The sequence below is a fragment of the Triticum dicoccoides genome, chromosome 5A (assembly GCF_002162155.2).
Source record: "Triticum dicoccoides isolate Atlit2015 ecotype Zavitan chromosome 5A, WEW_v2.0, whole genome shotgun sequence".
In the NCBI taxonomy this organism is placed as follows: Eukaryota; Viridiplantae; Streptophyta; class Magnoliopsida; order Poales; family Poaceae; genus Triticum; species Triticum dicoccoides.
The window spans coordinates 314,094,826-314,120,257 of record NC_041388.1 but is presented as its reverse complement, the minus strand read 5'-3'; positions in this window follow the sequence as shown (position 1 = coordinate 314,120,257).

Genomic DNA, 25,432 nt, shown 5'->3' with positions numbered 1-25,432 from the left:
GTTAACTGCCACCCGACATCTGTTCTTTTCGATACTGGAGCATCTCATTCATTCATATCCGAGAACTATGCTCGATTGCACAACACGACATTCTGTGACATGCCCTCTACCATGGAAATTCAAACTCCTGGCTCTAGATGGCAAACTTCTAGAGTAAGCCATGGGAACGAAATTCTTGTCGATAGACTTGTCTTCCTTGCATCCTTAATAGCTCTCAAGTCCTCGGACATAAACATCATCTTGGGTATGGACTGGATGTCAGCTCATTATGCTAAGATTGATTGTGCCACTAGAACCATTCAACTTACTCACCCATCGGGCAAGACAGTCAATGTCTTAACTCGAGTGGCCAAGCGCCAGCTTTACTCCTTAAATGCCAACCCCCTTCCAGATCTTGAAGATGTTCCGGTAGTCCGAGACTTTCCGGATGTCTTTCCAGAAGAACTGCTAGGTGTTCCACCTGACAGGGATGTCGAGTTTGTGATAGACCTTGTTCCAGGAACCGTTCCAATTTCTAGAAGACCCTACAAGATGGTACCCTTAGAACTAGCCGAGCTTAAGAACCAACTCGATGAGTCCTTGAAAAAGGGTTTCATCCGTCCTAGTTCCTCTCCTTGGGCTTGCCTCGCCCTCTTCGTCAAGAAGAAGGATGGAACGGATCGAATGGTTGTAGATTACCGACCTGTCAACTTGGTCACCATCAAGAACAAGTATCCGCTTCCCAGGATCAACGATCTGTATGATCAGCTCGCTGGATCCTCAGTCTTTTCCAAGATGGATTTGAGGTTAGGCTACCATCAGATCAAAATCAGAAACGGGGACATTCCCAAAACGGCCTTTGTTACTCGTTATGGCCAATACGAGTACACCGTTATGTCCTTCGGTTTAACCAATGCCCCAGCCACCTTCTCCCGGTTAATGAACTCGGTCTTCATGGAGTATTTGGATAAATTTATCGTAGTATACCTCGATGACATACTCATCTACTCCAAGAATGAAGAGGAACATGCCGAACATCTAAGGCTGGTATTGATGAAACTTCGGGAGCATTGCCTTTATGCTAAATTCTCCAAGTGTGAATTTTGGTTGCCAGAAGTGACCTATCTAGGCCATGTAATCTCTGGCAAGGGTATTGCTATCAATCCCGAGCGAGTTCAAGCTGTCCTTGATTGGACTCCACCTGAGACGGTCAAGCAAGTTCGAAGCTTCCTTGGCTTAGCGAGCTATTGCCGCCGCTTCATCGAGAATTTCTCCAAGGTTGCTAAACCTCTAACTGAACTCCTCAAGAAAGATAAAAAGTTCGAGTGGACTCCATAGTGCGAGTTCAGCTTTCAGGAATTGAAAAGACGCCTAACATCTGCTCCCGTACTAGTACCACCAGATTTCTCCAAGGACTTTATTATCTATTGCGACGCCTCGCGACAAGGACTAGGTTGCATACTCATGCAAGATCGTCAGGTAATTGCCTATGCTTCACGACAATTACACCCACATGAGGAAAATTATCCCACACATGATCTAGAGCTTGCAGCTGTAGTCCATGCACTTAAAACTTGGCGACATTACCTTCTCGGTAATCGTTGTGAGATCTTCACCGATCACCAAAGTTTGAAATATATCTTCACCCAACCAGATTTGAATCTCAGGCAAAGACGTTGGGTCGAGTTGCTCTCGGATTACGACTTAGGAATAACTTACACCCCGGGCAAAGACAATGTCATGGCTGATGCGCTAAGCCGTAAGTCCTATTGTAACAACCTGATGTTACAACAAAGTCAACCACTTCTCCATGAGGAATTTCATAAGCTTAATCTTCACATTGTTACTCAAGGATTCCTATCCACCCTGGTGGCGAAACCTACCCTTGCGGATCAGATCATCAAGGCATAGAAGGTAGATTCGGGAATCTCCCGTATTAAGAGAAACATTAAGAAAGGAGTCGCGAATTGTTTCTCCATTGATGATCAAGGTGTCGTATACTTTGGAAATCGCCTAGTGGTTCCAAAGGCACGAAACCTGAGGTGGCTGATCCTTAAGGAAGCTCATGAATCCCCTCTCACCATTCATCCCGGTAGTACTAAAATGTATCAAGATCTATGCCAGAGGTTTTGGTGGACTAGGATGAAGAGAGAAATCGCTCAATACATTGCTAATTGCGACGTTTGTCGTCGTGTTAAAGCAGAGCATCAACAGCCTGCTGGCACCCTTCAACCTCTGGCTATTCCTGAATGGAAATGGGATAAAATCAGTATGGATTTCATCACTGGGTTTCCCAGGACCAAGAGAGGGAATAATGCCATCTTCGTCGTGATCGACCGACTTTCCAAAGTAGCCCACTTTCTACCTGTTCGTGAGAGTATCACTGCTAGCCAGCTAGTCGATTTATACATCTCCCGAATAGTGTCTCTTCATGGTGTCCCATTGGAAATTAACTCAGACCGTGGGAGTCTCTTCACCTCTCGATTTTGGGAAAGTTTCCAAAATGCTATGGGAACTCGTCTCTCTTTTAGCACCGCCTTCCACCCTCAATCAAGTGGTCAAGTAGAACGGGTTAATCAAATTCTGGAAGATATGCTCCGAGCCTCTGTCATCTCGTTCGGAATGGGTTGGGAGAAATGCCTTCCATTCGCGGAGTTCGCTTACAACAATAGTTATCAAGCTAGTTTGGGCAAGGATCCTTTCGAAGTTCTCTATGGACGAAAATGTCGAACGCCTCTTAACTGGTCAGAAACCGGGGAAAGACAACTCTTTAGCCCGGATATGATTCAGGAAGCAGAAGAGCAGGTTCGCGTTATTCGTGAGAAATTGAAAACAGCCCAATCTCGTCAAAACAGTCAATATGATCGTAAACATAAGCCTATGACTTGTGAAGTCGGCGAGAAGGCTTACCTTCGGGTTACTCCGTTAAAGGGAACCCATCGTTTTGGTATCAAAGGCAAATTGGCTCCTCGTTACATTGGACCCTTTCGCATTCTTGCCAAACGAGGAGAAGTTGCCTACCAATTGGAACTACCTTCGCATCTTTCCAAAGTTCATGATGTCTTCCACGTTTCTCAACTCAGGCGTTGCTTCGCGGATCCTATCTGTGGAGTGGACCACGAAACGCTTGATCTACAAGATAACCTCTCATATCGGGAATATCCCGTTCATATCCTTGATCAAGCCGAGCGTACCACTCGATGCCATAACATCAAGTTTCTCAAGGTTCAATGGTCACACCATTCCGAGAAAGAAGCCACTTGGGAAAGGGAGGATCGTCTTCGACTCGAGTACCCCACCTTCTTCCCGGAGGATCCTAAATCTCGGGACGAGATTCTTTTGAGTGGGGGTGAGTTGTCACACCCTAGTTAGTTCAAGCATTAGAGTGTGCATCATGTTTAAATTCCTCTTAAATTTGAAATGGGGAAGACAGAACCCCCAGCACCCCCTGGAAACAACTAGGGTTTACTAAAATTATTTTCAATGAACCTGAAATGCCCTTCTAAAAAGTTCACTCTCTTTGTCTTGGGTTAGAACCTCTGGCAAAATTGGTGCACAATTTTCTAGGTCAACAGAAGGTCATTGAATTAAATCATAAGTATTTGAATTTGGGCATTTAAATGCTATAAAATAATTTAAATGCTCAAATAATTCTGGAAATAAGTGTGGGCTATTGGAAATAATCTAAACAGAGCCCCTAATTATTTTCAGGATTTTTAAAGATTTCTAGGTATTTTTAATAAAGCCCAACAGTTGCATAAAAAAATAGAAAAGAAAACAAATAAGAAAGAGAGAGAGGGAAACCCACCTGGGCCTCACCTGTGCTGGCCTAGCCCACCTGGCTCGGCCTAGTCGACTCGCCTTGCCAGTCGTCCTCCTCCTCCCCCCAGGAGGACGAGGAGCGCGTGGCCGGCGCCCGCGGCCACACGCCGGCCACCTCCTGCTTCTGCCGACGCCCTGGAGGCGTCTAGGGGTGCCACGCCGACCCCCACGTCCCCCTATCTCCCTCCCTCACTCTCCCCGTGCTCCTCTCCCTCCTCTGGCTCTCCTCTCGCACGCACCGAGAGCCATTGTCACCGCCGTACGCCGTTGTCGCGCCCACCGCCACTGCCTCGCCTCTCCGACAAGCCCATTAGCTCCGCGCTGCCGTCCTCGACCTCTCCGTCAACCCTCGCAATCTCGGACGACCCCAAGACGACGTGGTGACCTTCTTCCCCATCTACGGCCGCCGGATGCCGTCGTTCTATTCGCCGGCCTCAAGTCCTCCCCGAGCTCACTAGCCTGCACCGCGAGTTCTCTGTGAGCCCATCTTTCCTCCGCCCCTCTCCCCGCGCTCGTCCGCGTCCTCCAACCCCCTCTGCCATCGAGGCCGAGAGCTCGGCTCCGCCGGCCATGTCGCCGCCATGGCCACAGGCGCGTAAGCTCGAATCCGAGCATGCCTTCGTCTTCCACGCGCTCCCAGGAGCCTAACACACCACTCCCCGCGCCTCGCCGTGCCCCATAGCGTCGGGTTCATCCACGCCCGAACTCCGGCGACCGCCAAGGTCGTCGCCGGTGTCGTTTCCAGCCTCCCCGAGCCCCACTTCCTCCACCAAACTACGCGGCTCGCTCCCCGCATCACGTAGCTGCTCTCCGCCGTCGTTTTGGTTGCCGAAAATGCAAAACCGAGCCCCTCTGCCGCGTCTGACGTCACCGGCGTCAAGCCGCCGGCGAGTTTGACTCAGTTTAACCCCTGTGTGGGCCCAAGTAGAGTCCCCTGGGTCTATGACAGGTGGGGCTGGTCTGCTAATCAGTTTAAGATTAGTTTTAACTAATTCTAATTAGTTTAGACACTGACATGTGGGCCCAGGCCCCACTGACAGCTAATTAGTGTTAATCTAATTCTGTTAACTAGTTGTGACACTGACAGAGAGGGCCCACCAGTCGGGTTTGACCTGGCCGACCCAGTTGACCGCTGATGTCACACCTATGTCATGCTCACGCATTAATTCAATTACTGGATTTATTCTTTAATAGGAAATTCCAGAAAATAGTCAAAACTTCTAAAAATCATAGAAAATCAACCATAGCTCCAAATGCAAAGATTTATATATGAAAAATGATCAGAAAAATTCAATCTATCCATCTGTAATGGTTTCAAGCATGACAAAACAAGTTAACCTTGATGTTTAAGCAGAATAAGGTAATGCACTAATAAGGCCATGTTTAATGAGCTAATATTTGAATCTTTGATTCAAATGAATTCATCCCTTTCTGTTTTAGCTTGCATTAGGCCAAGACACTTTCATCTTGCCATGTCATAGCATGCATCATATTGTTGCATATTGCCATGTGTTGATTATGTTCGGTGTGACTTTTGTGGTAGGTTCTGCCTCCGAGGATAACCCCGAGTATCCGTCTGAAGGGCAGTACCCTACTACCTCTACAACAGGCAAGCAACCCACTGATCATTCCGATACAAACCCTTGTTCTCGCTTCTGCTCTTGTTTACTGCATTAAGACAACGCGATTCAAACTGCTGTGTGCTACGGTAGTTGAACCCTTATCCTCTGCATGACCTGTCATTGCCACAGTAACTAGATGAAACCCACTAGCATGTGTAGGAGTTGATTGAGCCATGTATGTGATTCCTACCTTTCTATGCCTGCTATGCTTAGAGTTGTGTCAGGTCTAGTTCATCTGGGTGATGGGCTAGAGTGATATGATTATGTCGGTAATGTGAGGGATGTGTTGAACATGTTTGGTAAAGGTATCGATGAGAGGCCATGTAGGAGTACATGGTGGGTTGTTTCATTGAGGCTGTCCATAAGAACTGAGATCTGTATGTGTGTGATTTAAGATGCAGTTACTACCGTACATTGGGCCCAAAACCAATGGACCCTCTCGGCTTCTTAATCACCCTAGTGCTCTGTCCAGGGGTTGCAAATAGTTTCTGGTGTTTGTAGGTTATGTGTTGGTGGCCGTGCGTAGCGCTGACCCTAGGGGTGGGCTATGTTGCGGTAGATACACCGTGGCCGGGTATGCCGCGCGCCCGTTTGGCGTCTCAGAACCCTGTTCACATCGTTCGGGGCCGTAAGTGGAAACCTCGGCCGGACTCCCTGCAGATGGAACCTGGATAGGCGATAAACCTGGACTAGAGACTTAAGTGTTTAGGTAGGCCGTGGCCGACACCCTCGCTGGGCTTCCGCTTGAAGGTTGCCGAGTACATGTCGTGTAAACGACGGTAAGTGGTGAAAGCGTGTATGGCGAAGTACACCCCTGCAGGGTATAAAACTATTCGAATAGCCACATCCGCGGTAAAGGACTACTTGGTTGCCTATACAGTTCATAGACAAGTTAATGGTTACTACTAAAAGACTCAAGATAAGTGTGAGTACCGAGGATGGCCCTCTCGTAGGATGACGAGAGAGGATCCCTGGTGGAGTATTGTGTTGGTGAGTAGTGGACTCGTGTGCGAAAACTATTTTACTAGTGGAGTTCCGTAGGATAGCTTAGCCAAGAGTTAAAGCTGGCTTGCTGCAATAACCCCACCACCTTCTTGAGAATGAGCATGTATATTAGGTTCTCATGTAAGACTTGCTGAGTACCTTGTACTCATGTTTTCTTATTTATTGTTTTCAGATGACAACACCGCCCCTTCCGATGGGTTTTATGTAGACCTTGATGTCGACGAGTGACTAGCCACCCAGTTGGTGATCCTGGCCATGGAGGTCCCTATGTAGATAGACAGGCTTCGAGAAGCCTTCTTTCTTTCTAGTGTCTGTACTCAGACTAGCTGCTTCCGCTTGTGCTTGTATGATTGTATGACTTGAGTGTCGGGTCATGTGACCCCTATCTGTATGAACATGTTATGTATGGCTCTCTGGAGCCTTTAAATAAAGTACTTGAGTTGTAGAGTTTTGTTGTGATGCCATGTTGTATGTACTCATATCGGGCATATTGTGTGTATGATTGAAATGCTTGGCATGAGTGGGATCCGACAATCTAGTTGTTTATCCTTGGCCTTTCTTATGGGGAAATGTAGTCTAGTGTTCCTCGAGCCATAGTAGTCCGCTACAGCCCAGTTCACCGGAGTCCTGCTAGCCCAGCACTACTACTCAGGACACTTGACTGGCCGGCATGTGATTCACGTTGTTCCTATGTCTGTCCCTTCGGGGAAATGTCACGCGGTGACATCCGGAGTCCTGCCTAGCCTGCTACAGCCCGGGTTTCCCCGGAGTCCTGTTAGCCCAGTGCTACAGCCCGGAATCACTCGCTGATGACCGACATGCCTGATGTGATTCATGTATGCCTGTCTCCATAGGTCTGTGCCGCTTTGGGTTCACGACTAGCCATGTCGGTTCGGGTTCTCTGTCATACGGATGCTAGCGACACTATCATATACGTGAGCCAAAAGGCGCAAACGGTCCCGAGCCATGGTAAGGCGACACCCATGGGATACCATGCGTGAGGCCGCAAAGTGATATGAGGTGTTACCGGCTAGATCGATGTGACTTGGAATCGGGGTCCTGACACCCTCGCCGCCACCGATGAAGGACTAGGATTCCCTTTCTCCATGGCGAGTGAAAGGAAGAAGCGGAAGCAGGAGGAGATAGATGACAGAAGAGGCTGATTTTTTTAAATAATACATTTTTAATTAATTTTCATAAATATTACGCTGGGTAAATTGTTTTAAAAAATAATACACCGTCGGCCCGCTGCAGGCCGACTGGGCCTAGTCGGCCCACAGCAGGCCGATTGGATTCCAGTCGGCCTACAGCTGGCCGACTGGCCCCTGTCGGCCCACTGTGGGCTGATTGGGTCCTGTCGGCCCACTGTGGGCCGACTGGAGCTAATTGGCTCGCTGTGGGCTAATTGTTGTTGCAAAAAAAGTAGGCATAAAAAATATATGTTTAAAAATGTTAATCATCTAATTAAAAAATATTAAACGTGTATAAAAATGTTCCTGATGTATAAAAAAAGTAGAATATATGTGCAAAAAAGTTGACTAAAAATATGTTTTAAAAAGTGTTAATCATGTATTTAAAAATTGTTAAATGTGTGTATAAAAATGTTCCTTATCTATACAAAAAATATAGAATGTGTATGAAAAAAAAGTTGACACCAAACAATATGTTTTTTATACACACATTTAAACTTTTTTGCATATATATTGTACATTTTTTGTATACATCAGGAACATTTTTTTGATACACGTTTAACATTTTTTAATTACATGATTAACATTTTTTTAAACATATATTTTTTATGCCTATTTTTCTTGCAAAAACAATTAGCCCACAGTGAGCCAATTAGCTCCAGTCGGCCCACAGTGGGCCGACAGGACGTAATCAGCCCACAGTGGGCCGACAGGGGCCAGTCGGCCAGTTGTAGGCCGACTGGAATCCAATCGGCCTGCTGTGGGCCGACTAGGCCCAGTCGGCCTGCAGCGGGCCGACAGTGTATTATTTTTGAATTCTTTTATCCAGCGTAAAATTTATGAAATTAATAAAAAAATGTATTATATTTTAAAAAGTAGCACAGAAGAGTGCGGGATGCCATTCCCCCTTTCACCTCCTTATAAAGGGGCGGGATCGGGGCTCGGCCGCCCCGCTCGGCCAATCCAGCCACTAGAGGCGCGGGGAATCAAGACCGACCCGCTGCCCCAACCAGCGACGACCCGGTTTCCCGCCTCTACTGCTTGCCACCCCAAGCGCATGGAGGATGCGTGGAAAATATGCAGAATCGAGGGGACGGTTGAAGCGACCTCTCCCCACCCCGTGATCGTGGGGTGTGGACGCCTTGGAGACCGCAATCTGGCCCCGCGTAGTAAATAAGTCGCGCCTCCATGCCTCCCTCCTTTCATGGGGAAGGCGTACTGCAATGTGACGCATGCGTGTAGGAACCGCCCCACGCATGCCGCCCACGTCAAGCACGCCCCTCCATGCCACGCCGCGCCGTGCGCGAGTCAGGGGAAGCGCAGTGCGTGAAAAGTTTTACCACGGTAAAAACCGCCCCGCCAGCCCGCGCACCGTTTTGGGCCTGGCCCAACAATGTGTCGCGCTTATGTGTGGCCCAGGCCCGGGGGCTCCTGTCGGTGTACAAAAGAAGGGGCGCGCTTTTGTACCCCTTTACCGGTGCACGGACAGTCGAAGCCGCGCCCTTGGCCACACCAAGCAGAGCAGGGGAGGTGAACCGAGGTAAAACGAAAGCCCAAGACAGCCAGAGAAACGCCAAGGCCAAGACCATAAAGAGCAGAGGGAAGAAGCAGGCTGTCCCGGCAAGACCCTTGCCGGGGCAGCTCGCCCCACACCAATAGAGCGAGCCACCCTTGAGTCCACGATCTCCAACATCACGTTGGGCTAGGGCTCGGGAGGCACCTCCATGGTGGCATGCAGATCTTTGTGAAGACAAGGAACACTCAAGATCAGACGAGGATTAGAAGACGACGATCCTCGGCAAGATCCTTGCCGAGGAAGGCCATCAGACCCCCGACAAGGTCCTTGCCGGGGATAACAGCATGCCACGGCAAGGCCCTTGCCGGGCCACCTGGCAAGGCCCTCGCCAAGGACGCCAGCAGGGCCACGTCCAGGCCCGCACCAGCCAAGTCTCCACCATCGTTTGCATGCAGCTGCCAGCCCAACCAGCTGGGCAGGCACCTGCGTGGCACCATGCAGCTCCCAGGCCAACTCAGTAAGTGCCTGTGTGGCAGCATGCAAATCTTCGTGAAGGCTTTGCCACCGTGCCACCTCAGCTGCCCGCCTGCCTACATGGCGCCGCATGAATCGCTGACCAGGGCACGTGTCAAAGCAAGGAGGAGCAGCGACGGACGGGACGGGCCTCGTTCCCATCCCCAATAAAGCAAGGGGACACCTAAGCGATGCATTAAATGCGCCTTGTCTTGTAATACGAGCGATAAGCTCATAACACTGTGCGCCTTTCCACCTCCTGTGTGCCATTGTGGCAGCCCCTTTTAACTATAAAAGGAGGACCATGGCATACTGGAGAAGGATTTCGCCTTTTCAAACCACACACTCACCACAACTAGTTCGAGAGCTCAAGAACTCTCTGAAATACACCCACCAAAGCAGGACTAGGGTTTTACGCATCCTCGCAGCCTGAACCTGGGTAAACGATCCTCGTGCTGGTTACTAATCCTGCTCTTCTCGCAACCCCGCGCCCCGGCAACCGTAGTAGGGGTTCTTGTGATCCCATAGGCATCGTTCCATACCGACAGGTCCACATCCTCATGTTCATGCCATGCCACTGTTAAGCTTTTCTGAAGTATACTAGATAGAAGTATTAGTCCAACAATTTGTATGTTGACATGAATTACCAAAACCACCAAGGGAGAAAGTGTGCTTTCAATCTCGGTCAAACCACTCATTCCACTTCAGTCCCACCGATTGCTCTTAGACTAATATGCTTTATTGATATCGAACGAAACGATTAAAACCGGTCGGTGTCATCCAAACTCACTGTCTCTGGCAGTTACTCATCTCGGAGCCACCAAGTTGTTTCACTCGGACTGACTGACAAAGCGTGGGTATATATATATTTAGCGGGCGGTTCACTTGAAAAATTTCTCAAACAACCCGCTCCCGCACTCCACCCCTGTCTTCGCCAAGATCACCAGATCATCGCCTTTTCTTCTCGCGAGCTCTTTCCTCTAGAATATGCATCATTGTCTACATTCTCTCCCATCGTCGCCACCATAGAGGACCGCCAGCAACTTAGGGTACGATTTGACCCTTTTGTGCTTCTCCAATTCTTAATGTTAGAACAAATGTTTTTCCGCATTATCTTCAACCATATGCACGATGCTATCCACCTAAAGGTTTCTAGATTTTACGATTGAGTGAACATTTTAGGGTTAGGTTTCCGCTGTATTCATCTCGGAATGATTGATTGGTACGTTTTGGTACCACTGAGTTGGCTCTGGCCATTTCACTAAGTATGCTTCGGCCTGACCTAAACTTACTTACTCAGTGCGGCCGAAATGAATTTTCTCAAATCCAATGTGCACCTCAGAGAGACCAAGTGTGGCACCCCAGATCAGAGCAACGGGCTTACCTTGCATTGCCAGCCAAGAGATCATGTCTTCTGGCAATACACAACAATTTGGTATAGAAATACAACCGCTTTATTGATCTCTTATGGGAACATAGGTTCGATGATACATAAGGAAGCGAGGCCAGGCAGCACACATGGTGCCACTACATTTATGTACATTATTTAGTGGACATGATAGGGGCCTCAATGATAATGATACAGCTATGCGCCAGTGGAACAACGACGTAGTAGGACTCCATCTCACAAGGACACTGCTGGGACACTGCCTAGACTGCGATGAACGATGCAACTCCGACTCCTAGTACAGCTTCTCCTGAAACTGGCATGACATGCCAGGAGAGCACTTTGGATGTACTTGCAAACTCACAACAAGGATAGCCAATATGACAGATAACAACATGATATTTAAGCAGGTTAAATGCAAGAACATGGCATGCTTCTCATGAAGTGTATGTGATCAAAATACATGGTCCCTCGGACCATCTTACCATCTGGGTTACCTTGTAACCACATCCGTCAGCTTACCATGGTGATCACCCTTGGATCACAAAGGATACAAGTTCGATGATCACACAAGATCACCAATCATAGCAGGTGCCATTAATGTAACATTAGTGTGCAAGTTAATTATTTCTGTTGACCCACGGTGTGACCTACTACGAACTATGTCCATAACTGAGGACGCGACTATAGATAGACTAAACACACTCTGGAGAGGTTAGTACACTGTACTCACACCAAGAACCCATGGTCTCGTGCTCCCATTCGGGTGGACCAACGGCGTTCCGATGAAACCAATCTACTGCATGACACTTTCTCGACCACTCCTACCGACTCCCCTTTGGGCTAAGTCATGAGTGGCCCCGAATGTCACTCTGGACATCAAACAACCACTGTCGTGGCAAAACAAAGATGGTCCCAAACAGGGACAATGGTACCAAACAACTATGGGCACACAAGGCTATGCCTGCCTACTGGGCCAGGGTAGCGCAAGCACATAACCTTCCCTCATTGGAGTCACCGGCGAGAGGCATGAAAATAGATCGGATAAGGGCCTTCCCATACAGGCAAATGTGGTTGCACTGGGAAGCTCAATTTGGTGGCACCATGACTCGATCAACAGTATATTCAAGTTGATTATCATCATGTTTAACTTGAAATAAAAATTATTCAAGTCATAGTATGCCATGAAATGCACATGCAAAGAATTAGCATAATGGCGGTACTACCATAAGCATGAACATGACAATATAACACTACTGCATAACTTGACCAAATAACCAACATTCTTTTGTAAAGCATAATGAGCATAGCATGGAGATAATACTAGCATAAGTTAAATTATTTTAATTAACTAAATTCAATATATGACTTTAAATTCAAGTAAAAATCATAGTCATTGCAAAGTCATCCTTGCAAATGTTTGTGGTGGCTTGCCTTAGTTCAGAGGAGGGTCACAAAACTCATGGTCCTCTTCAAGACAAGTTGAACCTTCTGAAAATTATCAAAATACCAAAAATAAAATGTCACATAAAACATTTTAATGCACCAGAAAATATTTACAACAAGGAAAAATCTCAGTTTTTACATACAGAAAGATGAGCTCAAGAAAAAATTGTAGCAAAAAGAATCATCTCATTTGGACTTCTGGTTTAAGAGTTTTAGCTGGTCAAAGTTCAATCAAAATATTTGAAATTAAATAGAATAAAGAAAAAACGAGAGAGGGACACGTCGAAGGCGTATTTTGCATATACGCCACCACTCACACCGCTTCAGGAGAGAAGAGAGAGGATGACGAATGGGACCCCCTCGTCAGGTTCATAAGAGAGAGAGAGACAGAGAGAGAGAGAGAGAGAAACAGGGGTGGCGGCTCGGTCGGTGATGGTTCTCTGGTGAGGAGGCCACGTCGACCGCCGACGAGGTGGGGAATGGAAGTGGCCCATGGAGAGGAGCACATACGTACCTGCAGTGTGGCCTGAGGTGGACAGACGGTATTGAGGCATTCTTCTCCAGAGACGGCGGGCGGCGTAGCTCATCGGAGTTGGGGTTTCCGGCGAGGTCTTGTCTGTCCAGCAACACCATCGCAGCGAGCATGCGACAGAAGGGGATCCGCGGCCAACTCCGGCGATGATCGGCAGCTAGAGGCCCATCCGGCCTTGTCGCGGTGCTAAGATAGTGGATTAGTGTCCAAAGGAGGTGAGTGGGGTGGCTAGAACATCTCGGGCGTAGCTCTATTTATAGGGAAGGGCGGAGCAGAGCTAGCGGCCGCTGGTGAGGCTTCTAGAGTGCGAGAGGCGACGAAGGAGCCCTGGCTCGATGGGAGAGGTCGAGGGAGATCACCCAAACACAGTGGCAACACGGAGCCAAGCAACAAGGCGCGATGGTGGGACGGGATGGTCACACGTGGCACTGTGCCCTCTGCTCCGCCGTGTCCATGCCCGCTGAGCAAGCTACCGGCATCGCGGAGCCGCAGAGTGGGGCTAGGAGGAAGAGGCCGAGGTATCAGGAGGGTGGAGACACGCGAGGGTGGCACGGGGTGGACACACGGGCGAGGAAGAGAGGTTGCCTACGTGCAGAGCGCGCCGAATGCCTGTCGAGCACCCAGTCTTCATGCGGTTACCGCGTGCTGCTACTTCTTGAACTTGTGTTGATTTTTTCCATTAAAGAGGAAAGGGTGATGCAACAAAGTAGAGATAAGTAGTTCCCTCAGCTAAGAATCAAGGTATCAATCAAGTAGAAGGCATAAGCAAGTCTCCAATATATGCACCTGCACAAACTAACAAACACTTGCACACATCGCAAAAAGGGGTTGTCAATCCCTTCACGGTCGCGAACAAGAGTGAGATCTAATAGAGATAGGTATAAAAGATAAATAAAAGAGCGAGCTAAAGTAAATAAAAAATAAATTGCAGCGAGGTATTTTTTGGTTTTTTGGTTTATAGATCTAAAAATATATGATGGAAAATAGACCCAGGGCCATAGGTTTCACTAGAGGCTTCTCTCTTGAAAGAAAACATATGGTGGGTAAACAAAATACTATTGAGCAATTGATAGAAAATCGCATAGTTATGACGATATCTAAGGCAATGATCATGAATATAGGCATCATGTCTGTGACAAGTAGATCGAAACAATTCTGAATCTACTACTATTACTCCACACATCGACCGACTCCTGCCTGCATCTAGAGTATTTAGTTCATAAGAACAGAGCAACGCTTTAAGTAAGTTGACATGATGTAGAGGGATAAACTCAAGCAATATGACATAAACCCCATCTTTTTATCCTCGAAGGCAACAATACAATATGTGCCTCACTACCCCTTTTGTCACTGGGTGAGGACACCGCAAGATTGAACCCAAAACTAAGCACCTCTCCCATTGCAAGAAAAACCAATCTAGTTGGCCAAACCAAACCGATAGTTCAAAAAGAAATACAAGGATATCTTAATCATGCATAAAAGAGTTCAGAGAAGACTCAAATAATATTCATAGATAATCTGATGATAAATCCACAATTCATCAGATCTCAACAAACGCACCATAAAATAATATTACATCGGATGGGACTCCAAGAATATTGAGGAGAACATTGTATTGAACATCAAAGAGATAGAATAATCCATCTAGCTACTAGCTATGGATCCTTAGGTGTGTGGTAAACTACTCATGCTTCATCAGAAGATCAGCAAGGTTGATGTAGAGGCCCTCTGTGATCGCATTCCCCTCCGGCAGGGTGTCGGAAAAGGCCCCAAGATGGGATCTAATAGGAACAGAGGCTTGCGGTGGCGGAAAAGTATTTTGGAGGATGCTTCCAATGTTGGGGGAATATTTGAGAATATATAGTGGAAGAATTAGGGTTGGGGGACTCCCAAGGGGCCCACAAGCCGGGGCGCCCCCCTAGGGCGCGCCCCCACGTCTTGTGGCCTCCTCGGGGCTCTTCTAGCCTTCTCTCGAAGTCACGGGGGTGTCTTCTGGTCCAAGAAAAATCATCATAAAGTTTTATTCCATTTGGACCCCATTTGATATTCCTTTTCTATAAAAGTCAAAAACAAGGAAAAAACTGAACTGACACTAGGCTCTAGGTTAATAGGTTAGCCCCAAAATAATATAAAATAGCATATTAATGATTATAAACATCCAAAACAGATAATATAATATCATGGAACAATCAAAAATTATAGATACGTTGGAGACATATCAAGCATCCCCAAGCTTAATTCCTGCTTGTCCTCGAGTAGGTAGATGTTAAAAACAGAATTTTTTATGTGGAATGCTACTTAACATATTTATCAACGCAATCTTCTTTATTGCGGAAAGAATATTCAGATCCATAAGATTCAAAACAAAAGTTTAATATTGACTTAAAACAATAATACTTCAAGCATACTAATATAGAAATCATGTCTCCTCAAAATATCATGGCCAAAGAAAGTTAGCCCTACAAAATCATATAGTCTGGCTATGCAACATCTTCATCACACAAAGTATTTCATCATGCACAACCCCGGTATTAGTCAAGCAATTGTTTCATACTTTAGTGTTCTCAAACTTTTTCAACTTCCATGCAATACATGAGCGCGAGCCATGGATATAGCACTATAGGTGGAATAGAATACGGTGGTTGTGCAGAAGACAAAAAGAAAGAGAAATTCTCACATCAATAAGGCAAATTAATGGGCTATGGAGATGCCCATCAATTGATATCAATGCAAGTGAGTAGCGATTACCATGCAGTGGATGCACTAGAGCTATCAGTGTATGAAAGCTCGAAAAGAAACTAAGTGGGTGTGCATCCAACTTGCTTTCTCATGAAGAACTAGGGAAATTTTGAGGAAGCCCATCATTGGAATATACAAGCCAAGTTCTATAATGAAAAATTCCCTCTAGTATATGAAAGTGACAAAATAGGAGACTCTCTATCATGAAGAACATGGTGCTATTTCAAAGCACAAGTGTGGAAAAAGGATAGTAACATTTTCCCTTCTCTCTTTTTCTCTCATTTTTTCTTTTCTCTTTTTTTGTTTGGGATTCTTTAGCCTCTCTTTATTATTTGGGCTTCTTTGGCCTCTTTTATTAACTTTAAAGTCTGGACACTCATCCCAACTTGTGAGGGAATCATAGCTTCCATCATCCTTTCCACACATGGGACAATGGTCTAATAATGATGATCATCACACTTTTATTTACTTACAAATCAAGGTAAAAAATCATAATGAAGGAACGGTGGAAGTTGCATGACAATATATCTCGGAATGGCTATGGAAATTCCATAATAGGTAGATATGGTGGCTGTTTGAGGAAGGGTAAATGGTGGGTTTAATGCACCGGCAAAAGGTGCGCAGTACTAGAGAAGCTAGCAATGGTGGAAGGGTGAGAGTGCGTATAATCCATGGACTCAACATTAGTTATAAAGAACTCACATACTTATTGCAAAAATTTATTATCCATTGAAACAAAGTACTACATGCATGCTCCTAGGGTAGAGGTTGGTAGGAGTTAACCATCGCGCGCTCCCGACCTCCACACAAAGGATGACAATCAAAGAATAAATCATGCTCCGACTTCATCACATAACGGTTCACCATACGTGCATGCTAAGGGAATCAAAAACTTTAACACAAGTATTTCTACCAATCCACAATTAATCACTAGCATGACTCTTATATCACCATCTTTATATCTCAAAACAAATGCAAGGAATCAAACGTCTCATATATTCAATGCTCTTATATGAAAGTTTTTGTTATGTCCCTCTTGGATTCCCATCATATTAGGACTAAATTCGTAACCTAAGCAAATTACCATGTTGTTTAAAGACTCTCAAAATAACATAAGTGAAGCATGAGAGTTCAAAAATTTCTATAAAATAAAGTCACCGACGTGCTCTAAAAAGATATAAGTGAAGGACATCGAGTATTCTAATAAATTCACGATTCATGTGTGTCCCTCTCAAAACATGTGTACAACAAGGATGATTGTGGGAAACTAAAAGGAAGACTCATATCATACAAGACGCTTGTCGGTGTCAAAACCGGCCGATCTCGGGTAGAGGGTCCCGAACTGTGCGTCTGAGGATCAAAGGTAACAAGAGACAAGGGTGACACGATGTTTACCCAGGTTCTGGCCCTCTTAATGTAGGTAAAACCCTAAGTCCTGCTTGATTGTATTTGATGAGTATAGGGGTTACAAGAGTTGATCTACCTCGAGATCGTAATGGCCAAACCCTAGATGTCTAGCCTATATGAATTATGATAACCTCTACGAACTAACACCAGAGGGGCCTAGGGTTGTACAGAGTCGGTTTTACAGAGAAAGGAAACTACATGTCCAGACTTTCAGCTTGCCATCCATGCAAAGGAGAGTCCCATCTGGACATGGGGGAAGGCCTTCCACCTTGTATCTTCTCGGCCCATCAGTCCGGCTCACAACACATGGGCCGGCTCTCGAGGACCCCTTAGTCCAGGACTCCCTCAATGCTCCAAGCAAAACACATATCATGTGGTGAATAAAAATATAGCCTCAAGTAAATTTACCGATGGATTGAAGACGAAAGAGGGGATGCCATCCGGGGTATCCCCAAGCTTAGGTTCTTGGTTGTCCTTGAATATTACCTTGGGGTGCCTTGCGCATCCCCAAGATTAGGCTCTTGCCACTCCTTATTACATAGTCCATAAAATCTATTCCCAAAACTTGAAAACTTCACAACACAAAACTCAACAGAAAACTCATGAGATCCGTTAGTATAATAAAATAAATCACTGCTACCTCTTGAGCTTGCGTTGGTTTTCCCTTGAAGAGGAAAGGGTGATCCAGCAAATTAGCGGAAGTATTTCCCTTAGTTTTGAGAACCAAGGTATTAATCCAGTAGGAGGTAGCACGCAAGTACCCTAGTACCTGCACAAACAAACAAGAACCTCGCAACCAACGCGATAAAGGGGTTGTTAATCCCTTCACGGTCACTTACGAAAGTGAGATCTGATAGAGATAATAAGATACATATTTTTGGTATTTTTGTGGTATATATTGGAAAATAAAGATTGCAAAATAAATAAAGATAAAAATAGCAAGTAGATATGAAAATCAAATCTTCGCTTCGGAAATTATCCGGTGAGCCAAAGACTACTTCCAGTGTTATTGACCCTGTGCAGCAGGCCTCTATGTCGGGTATTACTCCTTTAAAGGTGGTTTTAGTAGGCTTGATCCTTGATGGGTCAATACGCATTTTACGGACAGTGTTCTAATAAAGCAGGTTAAGACTGCTGCCGCCATCCATGAGGACTCGCATGAGATGGAATCCGTCGATGATTGGATCAAGGACCAATGCTGCCGAACCTCCATGACGGATACTGGTCGGATGTTCTCTGCGATCAAAAGTGATCGGACATGCCGACCATGGGATGAATTTTTGGGCGACTAGCTCTATGGCATAGATGTCCCTTAGTGCGCTCTTACGCTCCCGCTTAGGGATATGAGTGACGTAGATCATATTCACTGTTTTTACCTTGGGGGGGGGTTCTTTTGCCCCCCTATGTTCGGTGGGCGAGGCTCATCGTCATCCTCGCTAGGCGGTCCTTTCCCCTTATGTTTGATGTTTAGCTTACCAGCCTGTTTAAAGACCCAACAATTTCTGTTGGTGTGATTGGTAGGCTTGTCAGGGGTGCCATGGATCTGGCAAGGCCGATCGAGTATTCTGTCCAAACTGGATGGACCATCTTTGTTTCCTTTGAATGGCTTCTTCCGCTAACCAGGTTTAGAGCCAATAAATCTAGCGTTGACCGCCGTGTCTTCGATATCTTCATTGTTGCTTCGATGCTTGTGTTTGTTGCGTCATGGTCTGTCGTTGCCATCTCTGGCTTCGGAGGTGCCAGGGTCGCTGGTGCTGTTGATTCTACGAGCTAGCCAACTGTCTTCTCCCGCGCAAAAGCGGGTCATGAGTGCTGTTTGAGATGCCATGGACTTCAGTTTTTCTTGGCCGAGGTGTCGGGCGAGCCATTCGTTACGGACACTGTGTTTAAAGGCCGCGAGGGCTTTGGTGGCCGGACAATCGACAATTTGGTTCTTTTTAATTAAGAACCTGGTCCAGAGTTTTCGGGCTGACTCTCCGGGTTGCTGTACTATATGACTAAGGTCATCAGCGTCTGGAGGCCGGACATAGGTACCAATGAGTTATCTGGGAGACTATTTAACCACTGTCGTGCTGGTCCTTTCAGCTTTAAGGGGACGTATTTGATGGCGTGTAGATCGTCACTGCGGGCCATGTGGATATGGAGAAGGAAATATTCAATCCATACCACGGGATCTGTCGTGTCGTCATATGATTCGATGTTTATGGGTTTAAACCCTTCTGGGAACTAGTGTTGCACTACCTCATCAGTAAAGCATAAGGGGTGTGCGGTCCCTCTGTATCGGGCAACGTCATGATGGAGTTCGGATGACATCCGTATGCGATATTTGGCCCTGGTGAGGTTACGACTATCGTGCCAGGCTTGACGGCCATCTTCTCGCGTTGGGGCACGCTCCCTTGATCCATATATTAACCTGGCTTGGCTTGTTCTATTGTCCATGTCCTCTCGTAGGTCGTAGGTGTATCCTAGAGCCGTTGTCTCTCTGCCCCTACTGCGAGGTGGTGCAGGTTGGTGTTCGGCATAGGTGGCCGCTTTATCCCGCCCACGTGGTGGCCGGTCTAGTTCATCAGCGCGGTCATGTCTCGACGGTATTGGCTCGAGGGCCTCCTCGTCAAATTGTGGTAGTAGCCGACGCTTCAGATAACTCTTTGTTGGGCGTTGGAGGCCATATTCTTCGGCAGCTGGGACCTGGGTCCATCTGTCTTGAGTGTATCCTGTTCGGCTTGGAGCCGTTGCTGCTGCTTTTTTAGGCTTCTCGCAGTGGCGATTAGTTGGCGCTTAAAGTGCTCCTGCTCGAGGGGTTCCTCTGGCACGATGAAATCTTTGTTGCCGAGGCTGACATCATTCTCGGAGACCGATAGATAGTTTCTATCTTTTGAATCCTCATTCTCGATCGAGGTTAACTTGCCCCTCCTCCACGTCATCCTATTCGAATGTGGGCTCGACGGGGGCTTCGGGGTCTTCGGCGTTCTCTAGAGTGTTATTGTCGCCGGTGCAGGTATTACTGTCTTTTTCATGATGCAATTTTGAGCGGCGTCACTGGCATTGACGCTTCGGCGGTGCCTCAGCAGGTTCGTCCTCAACCGGATCCTTCTTGCATTCGCCGTCATCCTGTTTGGGTGTATCCACCATAGACACTTTGTATGTGGAGGTGGTTGTCCAATGTCTCGTAAACGGCGGGTCTTGGCCTTGTTCGTCTCCAGCATCGTCATCCATGTTGTTGATGTCTTCGAAGGTGTAATCTAGCAGGTCGGTTAAGTCCTTGATGGTGGCTATGAAGTGGGTGGTGGGTGGGACGTAAAATTCCCTGCTCTCAGCCCCTAATCCGGTCAGGGCGTAGTTCGGAGGTGATCCCTTTGTAATGGCGAGGGACCGCATTAAGTCAAGAGCCTCGTTTAAGAGCGAGGATTGGATGGTGAAACGAGTGTCCGTGGAGCTAGCCAGGGCAAAGCCTCCTGGCCATGCTTCCTTGGCATGGACTTCGAGAGTTCGAAGATAGAGTCCGGGGGCGAGTCTGGCCTTTCAATGATACGGGGAACCCAGTCTGACTCTGGGCTTGCTGGTGACACAATCTCCTCCGGATCTCTGATAGTAGAGAGTCCGGCGGGCTCCAAACTCCCATCTTCAGACCCGGCAGTTTGCTCAGGATCTAAGGCCAGAGCAGTGGTCGGGGCTGCGAACCCTTCGAAGATCAAGTCTCCTCGGGTATTTGCGACATAATTCAGGTTCCCGAAACTGATTTGATGACCAGGGGCGTAGCTGTCGATCTGTTTGAGGTGGCCAATTGAGTTGGCATGCAGAGCGAAGCCGCCGAACACAGATATTTGACTAGGGAGGAAAGTTTCCCCCGAAACGGCATCGTTGTTGATGATCGAACGAGCCATCGAACCTTCTGTCGACGGCACAGTGGAACTCTCAATGACAGCACCAATGTCGGTGTCAAAACCGGCCGATCTCGGGTAGGGGGTCCCGAACTGTGCGTCTGGGGATAGAAGGTAACTGGAGACAAAAGGGACACGATGTTTACCTAGGTCCGGGCCCTCTTAATGGAGGTAAACCCTACATCCTGCTTGATTGTATTTGATGAGTATAGGGGTTACAAGAGTTGATCTACCTCGAGATCGTAATGGCCAAACCCTAAATATCTAGCCTATATGAATTCTAATAACCTCTACGGAGTAAACCCTCCGATTTATATAGACACCGGAGGGGCCTAGGGTTGTATAGAGTCGGTTTTACAGAGAAAGGAAACTACACGTCCGGATGTTAAGCTTGCCATCCACGCAAAGGAGAGTCCCATCCGGACACGGGGGAAGGGCTTCCACCTTGTATCTTCTCGGCCCATCAGTCTGTCTCACAACGCACGGGATGAACTCTTGAGGACCCCTTAGTCCAGGACTCCCTCAATGCTCCAAGCAAAACACATATCATGTGGTGAATAAAAATATAGTCTCAAGTAAATTTACCAATGGATTGAAGACGAAAGAGGGGATGCCATCCGGGGCATCCCCAAGCTTAGGTTCTTAGTTGTCCTTGAATATTACCTTGGGGTGCCTTGTGCATCCCCAAGATTAGGCTCTTGCCACACCTTATTACATAGTCCATCAAATCTCTTCCCAAAACTTGAAAACTTCACAACACAAAACTCAACAGAAAACTCATGAGATCCGTTAGTACAATAAAATAAATCACTACTACCTCTTGAGCTTGTGTTGGTTTTCCTTGAAGAGGAAAGGGTGATGCAGCATATTAGCGTGAGTATTTCCCTTAGTTTTGAGAACCAAGGTATCAATCTAGTAGGAGGTAGCACGCAAGTAGCCTAGTACCTGCACAAACAAACAAGAACCTCGCAACCAACACGATAAAGGGGTTGTCAATCCCTTCATGGTCACTTACGAAAGTGAGATCTGATAGAGATAATAAGATAAATATTTTTAGTATTTTTGTGGTATAGATTGGAAAATAAAGGTTGCAAAAATAAATAAAGATAAAAATAGCAAGTAGATATGAAAATAATATGATGGAAGATAGACCCGGGGGCCTTAGGTTTCACTAGTGGCTTCTCTCAAGATTACAAATTCTACGGTGGGTGAACAAATTACTGTCGAGCAATTGATAGAAAAGCACATAGCTATGAGAATATCTAGGCATGATCATGTATATATGCATCACGTCCACGACAAGTAGACCGAAACGGTTATGCATCTACTGCTATTACTCCACACATCGACCGCTGTCCAGCATGCATCTAGAGTATTAAGTTCATAAGAACAGAGTAACGCATTAGGCAAGATGACATGATGCAGAGGGATAAACTCAAGCAATATGATTGAACCCAAAGCTAAGCACTTCTGCCATTGCAAGAAAGATCAATCTAGTAGGCCAAACAAAACTGATAATTCGAAGAGACTTGCAAATATATTTAAATCATGCACAAAAGAATTCAGAGAAGAATCAAATATTGTTCATGGATAATCTTTATCATAAACCCACAATTCATCGGATCTCGACAAACACACCACAAAAAGAATTACATCAAATAGATCTCCAAGAGAATCGAGGAGAACTTTGTATTGAGATCCAAAGAGAGAGAAGAAGCCATCTAGCTAATAACTATGGACCCGAAGGTCTGTGGTAAACTACTCACACATCATCAGAGAGGCTATGGTGTTCACGTAGAATCCCTCCATGATCAATTCCCCCTTCGGCGGAGCGCCGAAAAGGCCCCAAGATGGGATCTCATGGGTATAGAAGGTTGCGGCGGTGGAAATAGGGTTTCGTGGTGCTCCTGGATGTTTTCGGGGTATATGGGTATATATAGGAGGAAGAAGTACGTCGGTGGAGCTGTGAGGGGCCCACGAGGGTGGGGGCGCGCCTGGCCCCCCTGGGCGCGCCCTCCTGCCTCGTGCCCTCCTTGCTTCTTTCTTGACGTCCACTCCAATTCTCCAGGATCACGTTTGGCCCGAAAATAACTCTCTCGAAGGTTTCATTCCGTTTGGCATTCCTTTTCTGTGAAACACTGAAATATGCAAAAAAAAACAGCAATTTGCACTGGGCCTTTGGTTAGTAGGTTAATCCCTAAAATAATGTAAAAAGTTATATTAAAGCCCATTGAACATCCAAAACAGATAATATAATAGCATGGAACAATCAAAAATTGTAGATACATTGGAGACGTATCAAGCATCCCTAAGCTTAATTCCTGCTCGTCCTCGAGTAGGTAAATGATAAAAATAGAATTTTTGTGTGGAATGCTACCTAGCATAATTCTCAATGTAATTTTCTTTATTGTGGCATGAATGTTCATATCCGAAAGATTCAAGACAAGTTTAATATTGACATAAAAATAATAATACTTCAAGCATACTAATAAAGCAATCATGTCTTCTCAAAATAACATGGCCAAAGAAAGTTATTCCTAAAAAATCATATAGTCTGGCTATGCTCTATCTTCACCACAAAAAATATTTAAATCATGCACAACCCCGATGACAAGCCAATCAATTGTTTCATACTTTTGATGTCCTCAAACTTTTTCAATTTTTATGCAATACATGAGCGTGAGCCATGGACATAGCACTATAAGTGGAATAGAATGGTGGTTGTGGAGAAGACAAAAAGGAGAAGATAGTCTCACATCAACTAGGCGTATCAATGGCTATGGAGATGCCCATCAATAGATATCAATGTGAGTGAGTAGGGATTGCCATGCAACGGATGCACTTGAGCTATAAGTGTATGAAAGCTCAACAAAAAGAAACTAAGTGGGTGTGCATCCAACTCGCTTGCTCACGAAGACCTAGGGCATTTTGAGGAAGCCCATCATTAGAATATACAAGCCAAGTTCTATAATGTAAAATTCCTACTAGTATATGAAAGTGACAACATAGGAGACTCTCTATCATGAAGATCATGGTGCTACTTTGAAGCACAAGTGTGGTAAAAGGATAGTAACATTGTCCCTTCTCTCTTTTACTCTTTTTTTTATTTAGGCCTTTTCTCTTCTTATTTTAATGGCCTCTTTTTTTCTCTTTTATTTATTTTATTTTTCGTCTGGAGTCTCATCCCGACTTGTGGGGGAATCATAGTCTGCATCATCCTTTCCTCACTTGGGACAATGCTCTAATAATGATGATCTTCACACTTTTATTTACTTACAACTCGATACTAGAACAAAATATGACTCTATGTGAATGCCTCCGGCGGTGTACCAGGATGCGCAATGAATCAAGAGTGACATGTATGAAAGAATTATAAAGGTGGCTTTGCCACAAATACAATGTCAACTCACTACAAAAAAAACACACATCCATGACATTTTGGGCAGAACGAATTTTTTTCTGTCATACATATGACACTTCTATGATGATAATTGTGACAAAACCCGGTATCATCATAGATGTGGTGGGCTCCTACTTCTATGACAAAAAATCATGACAGAAAATGGGCTTTTCGTCCTGGGCGGGCCGGAGACGCAGCTGCATGACATTCTTTGGGCCGTCCATGATGGAAAAAACCATGGTAGAAGCGAGGGGGAGGAAAATTTCGGGGAGTTCCCGGTTACGGTGGGAGGTCGTGAAGGAAATATGCCCTAGAGGCAATAATAAAGTTATTATTTATTTCCTTATATCATGATAAACGTTTGTTATTCATGCTAGAATTGTATTAACCGGAAACATAATACATGTGTGAATACATAGACAAAGAGAGTGTCACTAGTATGCCTCTACTTGACTAGCTCATTGATCAAAGATGGTTATGTTTCCTAACCATAGACATGAGTTATCATTTGATTAACGGGATCACATCATTAGGAGAATGATGTGATTGACTTGACCCATTCCGTTAGCTTAGCACTTGATCGTTTAGTTTGTTGATATTGCTTTCTTCATGACTTATACATGTTCCTATGACTATGAGATTATGCAACTCCCGTTTACCGGAGGAACACTTTGTGTGCTACCAAACATCACAACGTAACTGGGTGATTATAAAGGTGCTCTACAGATGTCTCCGAAGGTACTTGTTGGGTTGGCATATTTCGAGATTAGGATTTGTCACTCCGATTGTCGGAGATGTATCTCTGGGCCCTCTCGGTAATGCACATCACTTAAGCCTTGCAAGCATTGCAACTAATGAGTTAGTTGCGAGATGATGTATTACGGAATGAGTAAAGAGACTTGCCGATAACGAGATTGAACTAGGTACTGAGATGCCGACGATCGAATCTCGGGCAAGTAACATACAAATGACAAAGGGAACAACGTATGTTGT